Source organism: Parasteatoda tepidariorum, chromosome 1 (assembly GCF_982258835.1).
Source record: "Parasteatoda tepidariorum strain Cologne lab strain chromosome 1, Ptep-v5.0, whole genome shotgun sequence".
In the NCBI taxonomy this organism is placed as follows: domain Eukaryota; kingdom Metazoa; phylum Arthropoda; class Arachnida; order Araneae; family Theridiidae; genus Parasteatoda; species Parasteatoda tepidariorum.
The window spans coordinates 117,615,282-117,621,281 of NC_141755.1; the positions used below are offsets into that span (position 1 = coordinate 117,615,282).

Sequence of the window (6,000 nt, forward strand, 5' to 3'; positions counted from 1 at the left end):
AAATTATTAACCGTAAAAAATCGTTAACCAGAAATTTTTTTTAAACCAAAATAAGAATTACGGCTAAAACAGCTATTTAAAACTTTTAAAAAAATATCTGTCCCTTTTCAACGAAGTATAAAATTTTATACAGTGTTTGCTTCTAAGGAAAAGCTACAGAAAAAGCTTTTTTTGCGTGCAAAAAATTTCCGTTTGTCAACTTGACTTTTTTACAAAACAGCTTCTTGTTCAAAACACCTAATTTTTGAGCAAAATTTACGAATTTTGTTTGCTCATATAGCTCTCCTGCTTAACAGCTGAAAAAATTTTCTTAACTGATCCATCAAATATAAAGTTACGGCAAAAGAGGTTTTAATTAATTTTTGACCAAAAAAAAATCAAATAAAATTCTGAATTTTGTCACAAAAAGTTAGCTTATTGTAAGATCGTGAACTCACTTTCACCCACCAAAGCTTTTGAAACAAGCAAAAGTTATAATATTTTTTTATTTTTTTTTTAGATTAACTAAATTTTAATACTTTTATTACGAACACCGTTTACTGCCACGAGTGATAAAGTTTGATAATCACCTGCTTCAAACTGCAATTTACTAATATTTCATTGATATATATTCAGGGGTGATTGTGAGCTCAAGTCAAAATTCCAGAAAATTTCCCGAGTTTAAAAAAAAAAAAAATTTTCAATTAAAAAAAATTAAAACTAGGTTTTTCTAGGAGAAGTAATTAAAATTTACAAATATGTCTTACTTTCTTGAGTTTATGATTATAACTATTTACTGATAAAAAATGTATCTGGCTCTCCCTTACAAACAAAATAAATTGTGTTTTTAAGTTCCACTTTTGAAAATTTGATTTCCGGAAACTTCTGTGATCAATGATTTTTTGAAACGTCTGGACCTTCGATCTCCGGAAACTTCCGGATCACTGTTAGCGAAAAATCCGGAAATCCGGATTTTTTTTCCGGAGCACAATCAGCCCTGTATATTGGATTAATATCACTAAAATTAAGGAAAGTGAGGTGATACCGGATTGCTGAGATTTGAAGGCCTGTTGGAGCCTAACTGTTCGACCTACAAATTGTGAGATTTAATTGCTTAGTTGTGTGTTATTCCTAAAAAGTCATATATTCTTTTTTTCTAAAAAAAAGTCTTAACTACTTTGTGGGGGTGAAACCGTGTATACTCTATGGGGAATTCAGAAATGCTAAAATTTTCTTAAAAAGTAGCAGAAACTTCTATTTTATGACAATTTAAGAAAATTATGCATCCAATTTTAAGGCCCTTTCTACGCTGAGAGACAAGTCAAATTGAAGGAGCTATGGGTGGGAGAAAGGGAGGAATAGGCGTGGACATTAGTGGACATAGGGGGTGGAGATATACTGAGCGACCATGGAAGTCCGGGTTACATTTTTTGGCAAAACTCAATATTTAAAGGGTGCGCCAAAAATAGATCACGCAGCTATACTTATTACTTTTTCACTATTTTTGGTGTATAAAACGGAGGTAGTGTGAGTCCTTGTTACTCCTCTTATTTATTTAATTATTTTTACATCTTTCATATTTCCTCATCATTCCAAATATTGGTAATATCAAATAAAATTTAAAATAATGTATGACACTGTTTTTTATTCCTTCATATTAGGAATGCCTTAAAACATTTACTCTGCTCTAGAAAAAGATTTATATTATAAATATTAATAGTCTAACTAACAATAATTTTGTATAAATTGTTTTGGGTCTTTCAATCTTCTTTCTGCGTATCCCCAACAGTAAATAAATATTACAGCCTCGATATCATTTTGAATTTTCTTTCACTCACGTAACTATGTAATATAGCGTGTATATTGTCATTACATCTCCGAATATTTCAGACCATATTTTACTTAAGAATTAAAGTGCGCAAGGGTTTTACTAAACCGGGGACAATTAACTTGCATTTAATGGTGATCCTAAAGGTATATTCAAAGGTTTATTTTATATTTCTGATGTTATTGAAAAATGTGAAAACTGTATTTTTCATGATTCACGACGAATAAATCTTAATGTCTCTTTCTACATTCTCTTGGAATTTCAATAGATCTAAAAAAATACAACTGAAAAATTAAATTATAAACCTTCAAAAATTTAATTTTAATAAATACAAAATTTTTTATTTAAAAAAAAAGTAAGTAACTTTAAAATAACACAGTAGTCATTTAAGGATTAAAAGAAAATACAACATAATGTGAAATTAATATTTTTACAATGTCTAAACAAAATAATAATTCAGAAAATCCAAGTTTAAATAAAATATAAAAGAGAAATAGCGTAATTTCTAAAATGTGTGCTCCGTATATTTTATAAAACAATGTGTAATAACAATACTATAGACTAGTTTTTTACATGTTATCAGTTATAAAAGGTTATACTAGATTTTTTTTGTTGTTAAAGCTATCTTTATCATTTGAATTAGTGCTGCAATTCTAAGACAAGAATTTTGTTTTAAAATTTTTTAAGCAGAACTAACGTATAGTTACCATTAAATTACAATTGACAAAAATCAAAGAACAAGCATTTTATCAGAGACCTCTACAATTTTTAACAATCACAGGTGGTACTTTAGTAAATGAATAAAAGGTAGCATATTCAAAGGTAAACATACAAATTAATAATAATAATCAATATTCAAAGGTAAAAGGTATAAAAGGTAGCATATAGTCAAAGCTGTACTCAAGGGGTGAAGAGGAGAGAGAGGGGGACAGTTATCCTGGGGACCGAAACTGCCGAGGGCCGATCAGAATTCCTTACGAAAATATAGCGTTCATTAATGTTATTTTTCTTTCAAAGAAAATGGTAGATAATTTCTTTTTATTTATACAAAAACTACAATTTAGTGTGAAATCTTTGAAATTTAACAAATTATGAAAACTTTCTGAACCAGGAAATGGGGGTTGGTAGGAAGTGTTTAGGAAAACCTAAAGCCCAATGAAAAAATATTTGCAAATAGCTAAATAAATAAAAATAATCTGCATCGATATTCTTGTAAGAGAGAAATCCTAATTTTCGAGAAATTGGTCTACTAAATTTAATAATATGCACAGTCTATCTAATATGAATAGTCTATTTAAACTTTACATCCCAGAATTTTCAGTATCAAATTAATTCAAACATTAAAATATGTAAAGTATATATACGTATAATCTTATGTCATTTAATTTTAAAAAAACAAGTTTTTTTAACAGTTTTTATAGAAAAGTTTAAATTTGAAACTTAATAACAGATTAGCTGAATTTTAGTTGAAATTGATCATTCAAATTTAAATATACTTACCAAGAAAATTTATAAATTATCAATACAAATATACTATATTAAGTAAAACTGATGATCCTTTACTGTTGTTTTCTGAATTATATATATTCAGCAATATATACTATTCTATAAAGAATAAGAATGTTAAAAAAAACTGTTCTACACGTTCTTAAATCACATTTATTGATTGAGATTAAGTCGGCAAGGGGCTTAAATATCTTCATTTTAATTTACACTGAATTGAACAGTAAAAAACTTATCTTACCGTATCCATAGTAGTATGCGATCATGAAATCGAAAGTTCTCAGTTCACCGAAATAATGTTGGAAGTTCGTTGATAAGAAAAGCATTAATGAAAAAAAAATGTTTTTAAATGTTGTTTGCGTTCTGTTAAAAAAAGATTTACAGATGTTCTAGATTGGTTTGTCAAGTTTTTCAGCTTTTTTCTTAGAGAAATTTTGTTTTCCATTTGCTGGCGGGAAAAAAGAAGTCCTACCTATGCAGATATTCTGATGTTACTGAATGAAAACTCGATAAATAGTAGCCTGAAAATTTCTGCCCCGCTAGAGGGTATATTCACACGTTGCGATTGCGAATTTTATTTTTAAAAAACATTTTAGCAATTGGTTATTTTATTTTATTACCATCGTTGAACAGCCGACTCCATTTTGAGTTTACTACTATTAATGTTCAACTTCGTAGTCTTAAAATTTTGAACCCACTCCAGAAGACTAGGGAAATCCAGGATCAATTATAGGGAGAAATTTGCCTTCGAGGAAATCTTGATGGAACTAACCCGCATTTGCTTTACATGGACCGTTATAGGAAGACCGAGAAACACTCCCACGGTTAGCCTAACGACAAGGGAACGTTAACCCACCATTCGTCTACAAAAAATATGATATAAATGAAATTTTACGCTAAGGGTGCGTAAGTCAAGTTTGTCTCGTGAGCTAACCACATTTTAATATTAATCGCCCCCATTTAAATAATTCTTCTTGTCCCTAAATTATTGTTTTAAAAATAATCCATTTTAATTTTTCCCGGCTTCTACTAAATAAAAGCAGTTGAAACTAGATTTCATAATAGAAATATACGTAGATTAATATGGTATAAGAAAATTTATACCTTAATTAAATTTTTTTCCATCCACAATGAAATAATAAAAATTAATAAATAATTATTAAAAATTATTGTTTTTGCATGAAATTAATCTTTGGGTAAATGAGTTTTATGAGTGTATGAAATCTAATTAGAAATTACTAAATTAGTCTATAAAGCATGACTAAAAACGCTAAAAGTGAAAATAACTTGAAGGGGACCAAATTTTCATCCGTTCCCTATTAGAGCCACAAAATCTAGATTGCGGCATATTTAGAAGGTTAGGAATTCAAATATGCAAAAAAATTATATGTGTATTCAGAGAAAGTACGTTTTTGTGCCCGATTTCGAGAAAGTCCGATCATTTAGAACAAAATTTATTCAGAGTGATTTTTTTTTTTTTTGCTCACGGTACACATTTATATTGTATAACAAGAAAGTCATGAATTTATTAATTTTTCTTTAATTTTGTGATTTGATTGCTATTTCTTATTTTTAATTTCAGGTGGTCACCTTTAATTTTCTGGTAAAGAGTTACAGATCCTCCTTTGGCAAGATCGAGGTAAAACAACTAAGGCTACTATTTTAGGGCTAAAGAGAGAATAGAAGGGCTAGGTCACACTCCTTTGAAGAGACTCGTGCAGCTCCAATCTTCTGTTTTCACCCAGTGACGTCACGGCGGCGAAAGTCTCAACCTCTCGCTTTACAAATAAATTGTTTCGCATGTAATTAAAGTCTTTTTTAAACTTATTTCAATACATTCATTGTTTTCTATATTTTTTTTAAATATTTATTTTAAAGGTGATTTTCTTCACACCTGTTTGCAAAAATTTAACAGTAGTAGCCAATAACATCTCGCGCGATAGCGACCGGCAAGAATTATTATAAAACACAAAATGAGAAAACACAATTTTCTATGTTTTATTCTAGAAAATATAAAGGTGACATCAAATGAGGTATAAAATATACTGGAGGAATTTATTCTGCTGTGAATAAAAGTATTATATTTCATGTTTTTTGTTTAGACGTTTAAAGATAACTTTAAACAGAAAAGAAAACAAATTCTGAACATCAAAGAAAAAAATCCTGGTCAAAGAATATAAAATCCTGAACTTCAAAAATTTTCATATCCTCCAGTTCTAATTTTTGAGATCTGTGTGCGGCGTGGCGTCATGAGATGGGGAATCATAGCTTCTGCTTTGAGTATGAAATGAACCAGCCCTTCTTCATCTTCTCTTTAGCCCTGACTATTTTTATTTTTACAAAAAATAGCCAAAAAGTGACCTTTTCAGGAAAAAATTATACTCATTTTAGAGATATACGACGGTTGTAAATAATATATAATTACCAAACTATCGAGTAGCGTCAAATCTAATTTTCAAATAAAAATATCAGAACTCAAAACACCTTGCGAGAAAAGCCGAAAAACAATAAATAAAAGCTCAGGAAACCTATATGAATTTGTAATGCAGCCGACGAAACCGACATCTATAAGTGAAAATTAATTGTCCTAATCGCGTGTCGTTATTCGCGAACGCGACAACCTATAGAAGGCATTGTTATTTGAGACGATTGGCTGCTATAAGAATAAGGTTCAGTTAGTTGCTCTAGAG

The 6,000-nt window shown here is 29.4% G+C and overlaps 1 protein-coding gene across 3 annotated transcripts in view; it reads left to right on the plus strand.

The window, feature by feature from the left end:
- Positions 1 to 5,378, plus strand: part of LOC122272638 (uncharacterized) — a 64,964-nt gene extending 59,586 nt beyond the window's left edge. For 2 of the 3 annotated variants that reach the window (XR_015429092.1, XR_015429093.1), the window contains exon 5: positions 4,893 to 5,378. The gene's annotated coding sequence lies outside the window, so the exon portion shown is untranslated. The remainder of the gene's footprint in view (positions 1 to 4,892) is intronic. The other variant, XR_015429083.1, reaches the window with a different exon arrangement.
- Positions 5,379 to 6,000: the final 622 nt, after the last annotated feature.